Source organism: Lissotriton vulgaris, chromosome 3_1 (assembly GCF_964263255.1).
Source record: "Lissotriton vulgaris chromosome 3_1, aLisVul1.2, whole genome shotgun sequence".
Taxonomy (NCBI): domain Eukaryota; kingdom Metazoa; phylum Chordata; class Amphibia; order Caudata; family Salamandridae; genus Lissotriton; species Lissotriton vulgaris.
Window position 1 is genome coordinate 1,741,391,689 of NC_141689.1, and position 16,516 is coordinate 1,741,408,204.

General features: G+C 50.2%; 1 protein-coding gene across 2 annotated transcripts in view; it reads right to left on the bottom strand.

The window, feature by feature from the left end:
• Positions 1–16,516, bottom strand: part of ELF2 (E74 like ETS transcription factor 2) — a 583,385-nt gene that overhangs the window by 412,626 nt on the left and 154,243 nt on the right. The window lies entirely within an intron of this gene.

The window sequence follows — 16,516 nt, forward strand, 5'->3', positions numbered from 1 at the left end:
GGATCACTTGAATTACTGGTCCCAAACTTTGACGCTAGCTAGAGGTCTAGAGAAGAGAAAATGCTCTTCTGTCACCAATGACCACTAGCACCAGCAGAAGAATGTACATAAGAGACAAGGGGAATCCTTTACACGATAGAATGGACGGTCACAAGTCCCCACGCCATCCATTTAATTTCATCATGAGAAGTGTTTTGATAAAAGCATAGCACCACATTTATTAGCGTGAATTAGGAAAGGCCTGCGGTAATTAGACTCCTCACTTTATGCTTGTGGGCATCACCTATGGTTCTCTGCGGTCATGTCCTCCTTTAACAGACAAAATGGGTTACCCAGCTCTAACCATGAAAGGAGGTACCCTTGTGGATCATCGTATACAATGGCACTGTGCTGTGGTGCAGAAACAATTAAATAAAGAAACACATAACTTTCACTTTTTGTATGGGGCGCTAGAGGGCGCGCAAGCGGAATGGCTGCCTAACAGCGTAGCTCCCGCTCCTTTGCCCGTAATCCTGCATTTATCCGCTACAAAAGGAGAGTAAAACATTGATATTAGCCATCAACTGATGCAGTGGGTAGTTTTCGGCACTCGACCCGAAGCTCGGGCCTCTGGAGATAACTGGCCCGCCGTAAACGGCATTTGAAAACTAGCCGGTGGCGCCCTCGGAGACTGCCCCTTGGGGAGATCGGCCGCGGAGGACTACGCGAGGCCGCGGCTTGCCACGAGGACGCAGGCCCGATCCGCGCTTTTGGTTTCTGGCGCCTGAGACGCGGCTGACTCTGGACCCAGGCGACGCTGCGAGTTGCCGACATTGCTGGCGGAGGACTGTCCCTCGTGCGGGCTTGCCCCCGCGCCTGGCTCATCGCAAGCGGACAGGACGCCTGGGGAGCGCTGCCTCTATCCCTGCTTGGCCTGGAGGACGGGAGGGTTCTCGGAAGAAGCGCTGTGGCTGCCTCAACGACTCCCGCGAACGCCGGGGAGTGCAGATAGCGAGGGCACCTACCGCTGCCATATAGAGGGTGAGGAGTGTTTGGATCCGGTGGGGGCAGTCCTCTTCCTGGTGCCTGGCGGGCGACTGGGGGCTGAGTATAGACGCGATCCCTGGGGATACTGGCTGCTGTGGACTCTGTCGGGGCTCTGGGCCTGTACATTTATTAATCCTGCACATTGGCGATGACTCGCGGACGCTGGCGATACTGCGGATCCCACTGAACTGGGGCGACTGCCGAGGTCCACTGCTACGGTCACTTGGAATGGTGGCTGCTTAATGCACGGACTAATAGGATTTGTTTTGTACCAGCCGAAGCCCTATCGCTTGACCGTGGATTGATAGCTTGCGTCCGTGAGCGCTGTTGCCGATCTTGGGGCCACCCTCACACGGTGCATCCACGAACAAGGCCTTCTTCTACAGTCCGCTGGTGCCCTACTTCTGCACGTTTCTTTCTTTGTTCTGCAGCGTGTGCGGCGGCAGGGGGCTTGTACCCCCCCACGTGTGGTTCCTGGTCGGCACTGGGCGTCTGGGCACGTGAATATCTGCCTTGGAGGGTTGCCTGCCATTTATCGCTGTCCCACCCCGCGGCTGGAACCCTGCGAGGGCCGAGGCGTTGATCTGCGAGGTGGCAGTGTGAACACGTTCGGAGGCCAGGATGGTGCGCCCCGAAAACCGCCAAACAAAAATAAGCTTTGATGGTGCCAAGAAAGGTGCGAAATCGGTACCCGCTGAATCAGGGTCCAGTGACACTAACTCAACGGCCGTTGTCTCTCCCACCAAAGACATGGACTTGCACCACCTGTTCCAGGAGATGAGACAGGGGTTCGCCACGGTGGTGGAAAAGGTGGATGGAATGACATCTAGGCTAGACGCCCTGGTACATAAGGTTGACAGTCACGAGGCACAGATAACAGCTACAGAGCAGCGAATCTCAGACAATGACGATGCCACCTCGTCTCACACCACGCAATTGGCCCGCATGGATAAATTGCTCCGACTCATTGCGGCTAAGAATGAGGACTTGGACGCCCGCAGCCGACACAACAACATACGCGTCACGGGCATTCCAGAATCCACAGACACGGGCAGAATGGAACTCTATATTGAAAAGCTCCTCAAAGGCTCGATAGGGGAGGATGCATTTTCGCCCCAATTCATCATCGAAAGGGCGCACCGCTCATTGGCGCCTGTCCCCAAGCCCGGATTGCCGCCTAGGCCGATCATTGCTAAATTATTGAACTATCGCGGCCGTGATGTCGCGCTGAGAGCAGCCCGGACTCAACAAACCTTGCAATACAATGGTGTGACTTTCTCCATATATCCTGACTTCACCCCTCTAGTGCAAGAAGAGAGGCGCAAGTTCCTTCCTGTGAAGAAGAAGCTGCGAGAAGCCCAGCTGGAATATGCCCTTCTTTATCCGGCGAGGCTGCGAGTCACACACCAGGGGAAACATCGCTTTTTCACAAATCCTCAAAAAGTCGAAGATTTTCTAAAATCGATCCACAAGGCTCGAAGGGGTGGTCGTAACGCTGTGGTAGATCTGGAAGACGATGACCCATCCTCGGCAGCGGACGAGCATTGAACAAACGATCTTGGCTATACCAGACTCCTTGCTGATTTGAACTACTGACTTTGGCCCTTGCTGTTAAACATGGGGGGCGTGGACTCCATGCTGCAGAACTAAACTACCTACTCTCTCCGATGGTAATGTATTCCAAGGACCACTCCCCCTGCCCTGACCTCCACCGAGGGCGGTACAGATTGGGAGGCCGTTGGCGGGAGAAGTGGCTGTGCGCCCTTGATGTTGTTTCCCTAACGGGTGTTCACCATGTGAAATGTTGGGATGTTAAAGTTGCGGGTAGGGGGGGGGGGGGGGGGGGGGGGGCTGAGGGTGGGAATAGGTGGCTGCTGGCATGATTGGGATGCAGTAGTGGGAGGGGGGGCGAGCTGGTTCGGGGAGGAGTGGTTCACACACGGGATGGGCAATCAAGTCACGAAATGCTATGTTTGAATGTATCGTCTGGATGGTGCAATACCTGTTGTCTTACCACTTCTAGGGTGGGATGAACTGATGCTCTGCTATCTATGGCGGTCTTAGGGTCTGCTGCACAACTAAATTGCTTGTCATGGAATGTTAGAGGGCTCAACAATGCCAGAAAATGTCGTAATGTTATTGCTTATCTTAACAGACACATTGTTCAGATTGCCATGCTTCAGGAAACTCATTTGTCACCACTGGTTAAGGCTACCTTCGCAAGCAAATGGGCTGGAATTCGCATATTCTCCTCCTATTCCACATACGCTAGAGGAGTTACTATCCTCCTTAGGCGCACGGTGCAGTTCCAGAAATACGGCGACTTGATAGACAGTGAGGGACGCTATGCATTACTGTGGGGGCGTATGGGTCGCGACACAGTTACATTCATTAATTGCTATGCTCCTAACTCAGATACGCCTGCCTTCTTCACTACACTCTGGGGCAAAGTCATGGATGTGGGATCCCGCCATGTTATTTGGGGAGGAGACTTCAATTTGGCATTGGTACCTCATTTAGATCGATCGGACGGAGCGCATCATTACAAACCTAGGGCCAGGGAGGCGCTAGAGGGTGTCATCGCTGAGGGCAATCTTGTGGACATATGGCGATACCTACACTCGCTCAGACGGGAGGGCACACATTTTACGTCGCAAACGGGTACATGGGCACGATTGGATTACTTCCTGATCACCAAAGGGATTACTTCAGAGGCTCTGGGGGTCACGCACTTACCAAGAACTTACTTTGACCACAGCCCTGTCCTAATGCATACACACATTCCTGGGTGGGATAACCCCAGGCCACAATGGAGATTACAACCGGCGGCGGCTGTTAGATAACTTGTTCCGAGTGGAGTTGGGGGAGGAGATCGCCGCTTTCTTTCCCAGGAACAAAGGGTCAGTGGATTCAGTCGAACATATCTGGGAGGCCTTCAAAGTCACCATAAGAGGGTACTGCATATCTAAAAGTTTTGGGGTCCTGCGTGACATACAGAACACTATTCACTCATTACACAGGGAACTGAGAGCGTTAGAACTTCGCATGGTGGAGGACAATGGTCCTGATATTCATGCAGAGTTCAGGGACAAACTATCAAAATATGAGGAGGAGGCTAGCAGGGAAGCAAAATTACGAGGGAAACATTGGCAGGCCAGAAAATATTGCGAGGGGGACAGACCGGGAAGGGCACTGGCGGTACTTACACGCGCCCCACGCGACTACAACACCATCCTGGAACTTACTGATGACCAGGAACACACGATCAGGGACTCAGATGCACTACTTGATGCCTTCACCTCTCACTACCATACACTCTACACCACTAACGCGACAACGGATGCACCATATGCTGACTTCCTGGGCGATGTGGCGCTATGCTGGCTCAGTGACAGAGACAGAGCCTTCCTGGCGGCCCCCTTCGAGCTGGATGAGATCCGCGAGGCCATCATGTCATTGAAGAATGGCAAGGCGCCTGGTCTAGATGGCATTCCCGCCGAATTCTATAAAGCTTATATAGACATCATGGCCCCTGTTCTTCGAGAGGTCTACGAGGAATCGCTTGCTGATGGCATCCTCCCCTGCTCCATGAGGGAGGTATTCATTACCTCGCTCTTGAAACCTGGCAAAGATCCTGGATCTTCTAGTTCGTACCGCCCGCTTTCCCTATTAAATTGCGACGTTAAGATCCTCGCTAAGGTTCTGGCCACTCGGCTGTCCCTACTCATGACCAGGATTGTTTTACTTGATCAATCTGGATTTGTTTCGGGTCGGTCTACCTCTCATAACCTACGTACGTTGTTCTCCCGGCTTCGCACAATTCACCCTGACCTGCCAGTTGCTGCCGTCTTCCTAGATGCCACCAAGGCATTCGACTCGGTCGAATGGCCTTACCTGTTCTCAGTTATGACGAGCATGGGATTCCCAAGACTTTTTATCTCCTGGGTCCAACTACTTTACACACAACCCACGGCGAAGGTCCTCGTCAAAGGCCGCCTTTCTCACTCCATCGCCATCACCAGGGGTACGCGTCAGGGGTGCCCTCTAACCCCCCTCTTATTCGCGATTGCGGTCGAGCCACAAGCCTGCAGACTACGTCAGCTGCATCAGGATGGTGCAGTACAGTGCCTCCAGCGTCAAATCGATGTGTCTTTATACGCCGATGACATTACCCTTTATGTCAAACACCCTGACCTCCACCTCAATCCCCTATTAAGAGAATTTGTAGTATTCGGCAGGATGTCGGGGATACACATAAATTGGTCTAAGTCGCAATTCTTCTCCCTTACTGATGCGGTCACTGACTTCCCCCTCGACTATCCCCTTGAGTGGTGTCGGACGGATCTCCGATACCTCGGTATACAGATCTCGCGTGACAAAGATGAAACGCTCCGTTCCAATTATGGAGTGGCAATCACGAAACTTGCGGCTACAGTAGATCGCTGGATCACTCTGCCGCTATCCATGGCTGGCAGAGTGTCCCTTATTAAAATGGTGGTTTTGCCCCGGTTCCTATACCTTTTTCTCAATATCCCATACTATCCGGGTGCTTTCCTCTTCAAAACGCTAAAATCAGAACTCTGTCGGTTATTCTGGGGGGGTAAAAGTCCACGGCTGAAGTGGTCCACGTTGACCCAGCCTTACGAGACTGGAGGCTTTGATGTCCCTGACTTCGAGGCTTATTACCTATGCGCGCAGGCGCATTACACATCACTGGCTAGTTCCGACGTCCTTTATGCCTCAGCTGGCGGTGGAGGACTGGATCGTGCATCCCATTCCGCTTAATGGCCTCCTTCTTTGCCCGGAATCCCTCATACAGACGCCGAACACTTCCGTATCCTGCACGCTGGATGCATGGCGCCGCATAGCCAAGAGGTTGTACTGCGGTCTACCATACTCCCCTAAAATGCCATTGACGTTTCACCCTAACCTTGCCCTACTACAGGAGCGAGGATTTCATAAGCTCTGCGAACGACTGCAGATCGCCTTGTGGGGCGATCTGATTGCGAACGGAAAATTCAAATCCGCAGAGTTGTTCTTTACTTCCCACGCCCGCACCCCGCTGGATGTATTTTACTACCTGCGCCTACGCCAAGGGATGAGGAACATCCTGCCTGTGTTCCCTGAGGAACCTGAGATCCTTCTCCCACTCCACTTTCTGTTATGCTCGCAAGAAGGAGCACATTTGGGCGCCGGTATTTATCGCCAGCTCAGATCTGCCGCCACGATGCCAGAGGCGAGAGCTCGAGCTCATTGGAGCGCTGATCTGGCCATGGAACTCACCGACGACCACTGGCAGTACTGCTGCGCCTTAACGGCTCGAATATCAGCCAGTAGTAGACTTAAGATAATACACTACAAATTCTTGCAGCGGCTGTATTATACCCCAGTAAAAAAACACAGGTTTCGCCTAGCTGACAATGACCGGTGTGAGCGCTGTCACGCCGAACACGCGGGCTTCCTGCACCTAGCCTGGGAATGCCCTCCTGTTCGTCTATACTGGCAGCAGGTGACAGACACTCTTACAGCAATGACCAAAGAGACCATTGCTGTGGAGCCGCTCCTCACATTACTCGGACACACAACACATTCCAAAATCCTGCAGGAAATTCGTAGACATTGCATTGCTCTTGGCAAGACGTCGAGTGGCATGTCGCTGGGGCAGAGGCAGAGCACCTAAATTCAAAAATTGGCTGTTTACTTGCTCAAACAGATGACAGTGATGTTCCAGAGGGAGGTCCTTATAGTGATTAGTTGAATTGAGAACACTTGGCACTGTAGACCGATGCCTGCCGTCGCACACACAACTCCCTCTGACACTCTGCCCCGCATATTGCCCTATCAATCACAAACTTGCACAGTACTCTCCTACATATTATTCACTGACACTACACACGTAGACGCTGCCGTTGGGCCCTCGCCCGCCGTGTAGTCCCCGCTGCCCTGATTATTCCGTATACCTTAATCATTGGACTTGGCACTACCCTATAACACTGCACATCACCCAAACCCTCCAGTTGACTACGTACCACCGAGACTGCCGATATGTCAAAGCATAGCAATGAAGGACTATCAATACATAATGCTATCCTGATGTCCCTGAACTCCATTCCCAAGTGTGTTTGCAAGACCTCACAGTTTTGTTTATTGTTGGAAACTGGAAAAAAAAAGTAAAAATCTTGTTCTACTGCAGTACGTTCTTAGGTTTATATTCTTTTTTGCACTAGATACTGGACACTCATTACATAATCCTATTTTACGCTACCGGGCCTCCGGGATGTCGGTTCTAATGCTGTGTTATACCTATTACAACTTCCTCATCGTTTTGCACACGACGCTGCCGGCCTCCGGGTTGTAGGCGCACGAAGTAGTGTACTGTCTATAACATGCAATAAAGCAGTTTGAACACCGAAAAAAATAAAAAAAATAAAAAAAATAAAAAAACTTTTACTTTTTGTTGCAAATCCTGCAACGATGAGCATCTAAACAGCTCATAGTGGAGTCTATTTCATTATTGAATAGTTTTGAAGTTTCAAACGATTCATGCAGTATTCAATATTACTTTACCAGGTTAACCATAACCTGTTGTATTAGTATTTAATAATCACTCAACCTTCCTTTGTCGAACCTTTGAATATTTATTAGGGCTATCCTGTCTTCCTACATGCGTCTTTTACGGACGACCAACAAGTTTAGCGACTCTTAGTACTCCATGTGTTATATCCTTCAGCACATCTCTTAGTTATTGACACTAATTTTGTTTTTGTAATATGGTAATGGATATTAGACACACCATTCTAAGTGAGCACTTATAAAAAGCTACAAAGTGGAGTATCAAAGTGGTTACTTATTTGTAGGAGTAGTTTTTTCAGCTTGAAGAATATTCTGAATTGATATGCTGGGCATTATTCCGTCATCTAAAGACGCGGGCTCCAGAATAGTCACTTTTCTTTGAGTGTGGGCATCGTCATTGTTGACCACCATTTGGTGCTAAATCCAACCTCCAACATTGTTAAACATGTGCCCCTAAAGTCGATGCGTGTAGTCGTCTTCAGATTAATTTTTTCCTTTGGCAAATTCAATAACGGTTTTGCTTCCCAATGATCTGTATCCACTCCCTCTATTCCAATCACAAATAACCTAATATCTCAGGGAGGTGAGAGTTGTGCCCTGTGCACTGGTTCACAAGATGGTTTCATCAACTGTATGAGTACCAGATTCAAGTACCACAGCGTGGCTCCTGACTTTGGTGGGGCTATTCTGTTTGACCTTCCAGGAACCACCTGACTACTGGTGTGGTGAAACAACTTTCTCCTATTAACGCCCCTTGAATAGGTCACTGGCTGACAAGTTTACTTTTAGTGAGTAGTAAGGCAGACTCTCGTCATGAAGTTGCGCGGGGTACCTGATAGTGGTAATGTCGGTTGTATGTTCTTACCACGCATTCCGTTGCAACGCATGCCTTTACCACGCATGCGTTACAACGGAATGAAATTTCAACGCTTAACCTTTTCCTCTATTCTGCCGTGGTGACGTCGTACGTCGTTAAGAGGAAGCGGAAGTTTCTTTCCGTTTCCTCTTAACTGACGCCGATTGCCCGCACATTCTGACATTATTTCAGGTGAGGTTTTTGTTTGGGGGGGGAGACCCCCCCCAGCCCCCCTTTTTTAATTTGAACCTTTACCACATATGCCTTTACTCGTAGTAAAGGTATGCGTGGTAAAGGCGTTTGTGGTAACCACGCATGCGTTGTAATGCATGCGTGGTTAATGTATTCGTGGAAACGGCCTCATTGTAGTGGCCGTTTCCCGGTAATGTCCTGTGCCCAGCTGTCTTATCATCCCTCTCTATTGCGCCAGTGAATTAACCTGTTAAATTTTTCTGTGTAACACCTTCATGTAGTAGGCCTTCTGGATTCGCTTAGCACTTCCATTGGTCTTTGCGGCAGTCCTAGATTGCCAAACTCGAAGTCTTCAAAACCTGTTTTGATAAGATGTGGGTGGCTAGTTCTGGGTGGCATACCTGACCGGCCCCCCTTTGAACTGTGAACAAGTTCTGCTGAGTTGTAGGTAGTCTCATCACTCTGCCCTCTACCATTACCACCAGTTCCGAGAGCCATGTCTGTCTAGCCCACAGCTTGCTAGCATCTTTCAAACACTATCGGTGTCAGTGGGATTGGGGGAGAAACGTATGCAAATTTCCCTGACCGGATCATCAATGCGCCTTCCCTAGCAACCTGTGGCGTGACTGATATCACTATCCTAAAGCCAATTTGACTGGTTCAGTGCATCACCTAATCAAGTTGATAAGGCCTTCTCTGTTCCTTAGGGGTTCTTTGTGTCACTTTAGGGAATGATGACTGTATTGTTAGCCTAGGCAGAGATTTTGATTATAGGACAGAGGATTTGTACTAGTTTCCCATTTAATGTAATTAAAGTAGCTCCGCGATTACCTTTTATGGGCTATCGTGCAAGTTTTCATGTTGGTGGTTCCTTCTTGCACATATAGTTAGATTTGGGGGGAAATCATTTTTTATGCAAAGAAAACATTGCATAGATTTCAAGGAGACATAAGAGTATGGTTCCAGTTAGAACTTACAGTCAAATTAGCTATTGGTGGCATGATTGTTAAGTGGAATAAAAGTTTCAAGAGATTTATTACAGAGGCAAGGCCTGGACTACAGATCAGATGAGAGCAGAATAAGACCAACAAGCCTTATAACCCCTTCCTAGTGAATCTGCACAGGTTTGGTCATCCATTTTTATTGATAAGGGTATGCCCAGTTTTTTGGAGTTGGCCCCCTCTGAGTTTCAGAAAGTACCTTCTCAGAAGCTCTCAAGACAGTTTCCATAGGAAACTAACACTAGACTGATATTCACACCAGAAACCTACCCTCCATTGGCAAGACCATCGAGTAAGAAGTCTAAGCTCATCCCCAAGATAACATATTTGCCACTCACCTACCTACTACCAGACTACTAAACTGGATTCAGATGATGTTGCAGCATGGAGGTACCTAATTACACATTGTGATGACACTCAAGATACCAGATTAAGATTACCCTATCTTGTGATATTGTTGAAAATGTCAGTTGCCTTCACACAATTGACCATCCCACCTTCATCCACACTCTTCAGTTTAAAATGGGATTTGATGGCAACACCTTTCACTGGTTTGTCATTCACCTTTTTGACTGACAACTGTTCATTCAGAAAAGCGCGCTCAGGTCCCAGGAAAATCCTCCTCACTTGCAGAGTCACCCAGGGTTCCATTTGTCTTCAATCATCTTGAAAATCTAGACTCTACTCACCAATAACAGCATAAAAATGTACCAATATTCTAACAATCCGCAACCCTACTAGAAAGTCTCATCCACCCAGGGCAATCAACAATGCCTGAAACTCAACCAGATGTGGATGCCCAGTACCTATCTGAAATTCTACCCCACTGTTTGCCAAGATCAACAGGTAGGAAATAGTCCAAACCAGTCTCAATGACATGAACCTTGACCGCTTCAAACCCCAACTTTCATCCAAAGCCAATTCACTTGGATTTATCCTGGACATCAAAGTCATCCTTAAGGAACATACTGCCTTGAAAACAGTAACAAACTGATGCCAGCACATTCTACTAAAGTGACACCGTTCCTCCAAAAGACTTCAGACTTGCTGGTTAAGTTACTTTACTCTAATATTTGGACGATGAAAAAGCACTGCTATGTGAACTCCCAGACTCCACACTGGCCTCCACCCCACCCCTTGATGAAACCATGCTACACGGCACAGCAATCTCATCCAGGCCCGAAGAAACAATCATATCACACCCATCCTTAAGACACCTCATTGTCTCCCAATGATGATCTGCACCATATTAAAGAGCTGCTGCATTACTCATTCACAAACCAATTACAACTAGCATTTTATTTATTTTCTTAAAGGTTTTATATATCTACCAATCTGTCTGACAAGCTCATCATTTCTGCTGGCTCTCAGTGCCTCCACGGTCAAGACACCATGAGAGTGAATGCAAAGAATAAAAAATAAAAAACAAGGAAACATACCATTTATGTCCAAGCACCAAGGATGCTGGAAAATCAATACATCCATTAAGAGAGTTCCAAACCTGATCCAATTTAGGAAATTGTTGAAGAGGTACCTCTTTAAAGAACACTACATCACGGTGCAATAAAAGTAAACTTCTGCTCTCAGAAACAAGTTACTGCTTCAATCATTCATTCATTGACTGAATCTTGGTCTTTGACTCATGTACAGTCCTCCACTGCCTTTTGGCAGGGTTCACTATTATACAAGTAACACATACATACATAATCAGAGCACTGACTTACTCATAGAAAAACTCATCACAAAGAGTCCGTGCCCTAGGGGACTGTCCACTTTTTTCTTAAATGAAACAAAGTACAAATTCCCTTGGCCGAGCAGACAGCCCAAGAGAGATATCTTTCCAAGACTTTCCAACTGCTGTGACAGGGATGCAATCTTACGGCGGCGAGATCCCCTGGGCTGCAAATGTTGGACAATGCGAAGAAACTTATTATTCAAGACCGTCATAATGATCATGTTTTTTGCTTTAGATATCCCCATTTATAAATTACACATTAGTCATTTAGATATAAATGATGAATTTAAACAGCACACTTATTCATATGATTATTCACTGTAACATGATAATAAAGTCTGTTTGCATATATTCATGTTATTTTATCTCAATGGAACTCTCGGTTCGGATTGTTTTGGAGTCAGGCAAGGTTTCACGCAAGCTAATGACTTGACTTATCGTTTGTTATTAACAAAGAGCGTAGCTTCACAGAATGTAAGTGAAAAGGTGCCAATGCCTTTTTAGGTCGAAGACCGAAGGCTGTGCTTGCGCAGTCTCCGGGAGGAGATTTAATGTTTTGGAGTATGGGGCTTAAACCCCCCTCTCTCCTCCATTGGCTGGCTTCCTAAACGGAGGCCAGCCATTAGAGGAGACAGGCGTCACTCCTTTAAAACCCCGTCTCCTTCGGATTCGGGGGCGTGTTTTTTTGCGCTCTTTCAACTGTGACGTCACCCGTCACTCAGAACGCCAAAACACGCCCCTGATTCCGAAATTTTCAGAGCTTTGCGGCCGCCATTTTGCTGCTCAGTAAAACCAGGAGAGCAGCGTCGGACATGAGGTAACTATCCTTGTCTTCCCTCTGCCACCCTGTTTGTGCCTTTTTTCTTGCCTCTGTGCCCACAGCCCTACTCAGTCCCGCTCTCACCCCCCTTCCCTCCGCCCGCAGCTCTCCTTCGTCCCGCTCCCCCCTTCCCTCCGCCCGCAGCTCTCCTTCGTCCCGCTCCCCCCTTCCCTCCGCCCGCAGCTCTCCTTCGTCCTGCTCCTCCCCTTCCCTCCGCCCGCAGCTCTCCTTCGTCCCGCTGCCCCCCTTTCCCTCCGCCCGCAGCTCTCCTTCGTCCCGCTCTCGCTCTCGCAGCAGGCCCAGCTGTGCACGTACAAGCGGTGTGGGGTGGTGCATTACGGCAGAAGTATAGCCAGCAGTGCGTGCAGTAGCTGGCCTCGGCAGTGGCGAATGTGCACATCTGTAGGAGCAGGCCCAGCTGCCAGCGTAGGTCTGTGGCGGTTCATATCTGCAAGGCAAAGCCAGTAGACGCGGAGGGTGTGTGGGGTGGTGCGAATCTGCGGTAGTACAGCAGTGCGTGCGGTAGCTGGCCTAGGTAGTAGTGTCTGCACATCTGTAGCCGCAGGCTAGGCTGTGCACTTAGAGGATGCCTGTGGTTGTTTGTATCTGCAGAGCATAGCTACCAGTGCGTGCGGTTGCTGGCCTAGGCTGTGGTATAGCTGCAGGCTCAGCTGTGCACGTAGAGAATGAATGTCTGTGGTGGTCCATGTCTCCGGTAGTGCAAGCTGGCCTAGGCAGTGGAGAGACTGCACATCTGTGGCCGCGGGCCCACCTGTGCACGTAGAGGATATGGGACGGCGATATCCTAGTACACGCAGTGCGTGCGGTTGCTGGCCTGGGTTGTAGTGTGTATGCACATCTGTGGCCGCAGGCTCAGCTGAGCACATACAGAATGTCTGTTGTGGTTCGTCTGCGGTAGTGCAAGCAGTGCGTGCAGTAGCTGACCTAGATAGTAGTGTGTATGCACATATGTAGCCGCAGGCTCTGCAGTGCACTTAGAGGATTCCTGTGGAGGTTTGTATCTGCAGAGCATAGCTAGCGGTGCGTGCGGTGGCCGGCCTAGGCAGTGGAGAGAGTGCACATCTGTGGCCGCTCTGCAGCAGGCTCAGCGATGCTTGCAGGAGTCAGTGGGGGTTGGGACCGGGGGCGTCTGCGGCAGCAGGCCCGGCAGCACACGCTACAGCTAGATGGGGGGGGTGTCTGTCCACATTTACAGCCTGCACACTCGAGAAACTCAATATGGCACAGGTCAGTACCCATCTGTAGAATCTGCCCGGGTGCCTATCTTGTCAGACCCATCATTGCATGTTCCCGTATCAGCTGAGGGGTGGGGTGCATAGCGCCTGCACAAGGCCGAGTCTTCCAGGTTAGAGCGTTGGGCGTATCTGCAGCATCTCTGTGCATTACACGTTGAGAGCGGCAGCACAATACTGAGCATTACATGTTGTGTGTGTGGGGTGGGGGGGTTGCATATCTGCAGCAGTAGGGCCGAACGTTGTGGATACATCTTCAGAAGCCGGTCCAGCACAACATGTTTGGATGTGGGGGTGGTTTAGGGTGCATAACTGCATGGCCATTCTGAGCACTACATGTGCAGGAGCATACCGAGCATTACATGTTTGGATGTCAGTGTGGGGGGTGCAGAAGTGTTCCAAACATTGTATGTTTTACTGCAGAAGAGAGAAATTAGCCAGGGGGAGGGGGGGCTGTGTAACCCCAGCCCTCAACATCTGCCTTGGCATGAGATAAGATGGGGGGCGGCGGCTGTGTCACCCCAGGCCTCAACATCTGTCTTGGCTGGAGATGAGGCGGTGGGGGTGTCCACTTGTGTACCGACCGTCCAACAAAATACGGGGGTGGGTCGCACCAGGAGTGCTTCAGCAACCGTGCTGCGGTGCCACCCCGAGCTGTGAGACCTGTGCACATCCGTCGTAGCAGGCCGACTGGACACCCAGGGTCAGAGAGCGGCCGTGCCCTTAGCAGAGCACCCAGCACAGTGAGTTGATGATGGGAGCGGTTGTGCGTGCATGTCCTCAGCGGTACACCCAGGAGCAGGTCCGGCATTGGAGGGGGATACCGGAAGCTGGGTGGGGCTTACGTCAGCGGCAGGCCCTGCATGCATAGGCAAGCTGAGGCGTGAGGGTGGGGAAGGGGGACCCTTCTGCCTATCTGCCCATGCACAATTTTGCAGAATGCGTGCTGGTCTGCTGACGTAGGCTCAGCCTCGTACTTCCTGGTGGGGCGTGCACTTCTGGAAATACTGGCCTAACTATATGTAAGAGCAGCGCATTATTGCAACCAGGGACATCTTAAGGATTTCGGGGACCCTGGGGCAAAGTCATTTTATGGGCCCCTGTTCGGGACAATTTTGAATTTCAGCTCTTTCATGTCCACAGCATTTAAAATAATCGGTTTGAGAATTATTCAGTGTAATCAGGGCAAGACTCCCCGCAGAACAGAGCTAGCTTTATCTGGGGTCCCCCTGAATGACTGGGGCCCTAGGTCAGAGTCCACTTTGCCCATGCCTTAAACGACTATGATTGCAGCAGACCTAGCAGTGCACGAAGAAATCAGCGAGGAGGATGCGAGTTGCTATGGGCATTTGAAACGGTCTGTGTAGCTTTGCATGGAGGAGCTATGGGAGGGAAGTGCTGCAGTGACAGCATACGTGCAGCCCGGATGTGAGAAGATAGGTCGCTAGCGCCTATGTGCAGTAGTAGGCCATGCTGGGTATGGGAGTTAGAGTGGGGCCCTGCACATCTGCTTGCTTGCTCATATATACACACATAGTGGCAGTTGCCACTGTGCAATTAGTCAGGTTAGTTTCTATAGGAAGAGTTTTTTCTGTTTTGCTAATAACTTAGCCACCCTTTCACAAATGTGCACAAAAAAAGTTCACCCACCTCTGGCTCTTTAATGGAAATTTTCATGCTAAACCGTCAAGTGGGAGCCGGGGTGAGGGGGGGATTAAAAAAGTGCTATTTCCCATGCCGATTTCAATAGGAAACTTCACTCTCTGGTAAAGAAAAAATGGCTGATCCCAATTCGACACAATGTTAGACCTTTAACTTAGTGTGCTTTTTGAGATTTTGTGAAAATCTTTTCTGCTATTTTTGAGGATTCTTTTTGTCCAGATATGCTCGGAATTGTCTAATTTAAAGGGGAAAAGTCAGCCTGATTGGCCAACCACAACAGGAAGATTTTGTTGTGGCAGGACTCGGACATGGTTCCTGCGTCATAAAAAAATAAAATAAGGAGCCAGATTGAGCACAGCATTAACCCCCAAGGGCTTGGTGGCGGGGTGGGGGGGGAGAGGGGGGGGGGAAGCCCACAGGGACCCCATTAATTGACTTGCTGCAACAAGGACTACATGAACGAATGAAGGATTTGTAAAGCGCTTAGCTGCCCTTAGGCTTCCCAGCGATGTGCAGTCAAGTACTGAGTTTGGGCAAGTTAAACCTTACAGATATTGCGTGAACAGCCATGTTTAGCTCGAGGACCGTCTCACTGCGAAGCAGTGGGAGGAGTCCGAAGAGTTTATGTTTTTAGGTTAGGGGGGCTTGAACCAACCCCTCTCCTCCATTGGCTGGCTTCCTAAACGGAGGCCAGCCATTGGAGGAGAGGGGCATCACTCCTTTCAAGACCCGTCTCTTTCGGATTCGAGGGCGTGTTTTTTGCGTTCTTTCGCCCTGTGACGTCATCGGTCACTCAGAACGCAAAAAACACGCCCCCAATTCCAAAATTTTGGGAGCTTTGCGGCCGCCATTTTGCTGCTCGGTAAAACCAGGAGAGCAGCGTCGGACATGAGGTAACTATCCCTTGTCTTGCCTCTGCCACCCTGTTTGTGCCGTTTTTCTTGCCTCTGTGCCCACATCCCTCCTCCGTCCCGCTCTCGCCCCCCCTTTTCTCCGCCGCAGCTCTCCTTCGTCCCGCTCTCGCTCCCCCCTTCCCTCCGCCCGCAGCTCTCCTTCGTCCCTCTCTCGCCCCCCCCTTTCCTCCGCCCGCAGCTCTCCTCTGGGTGTGTGGGGCTCTGGGTGTGTGTGTGTGTATGTGTGTGTGTGTGGCTCTGGGTGTGGGTGTGTGTGGCTCTGGGTGTGTGTGTGTGTGTGGCTCTGGTGTGTGTGTGTGGCTCTGGTATGTGTGTGTGTGGGGCTCTGGGGGGTGTGTGTGTGTGTGTGGGGCTCTGGTGTGTGTGTGTGGCTCTGGTATGTGTGTGTGTGGGGCTCTGGGGGGTGTGTGTGTGTGTGTGGGGCTCTGGGGGTGTGTGTGTGTGTGGGGCTCTGGGGGGGTGTGTGTGTGGGGCTCTGGGGGGG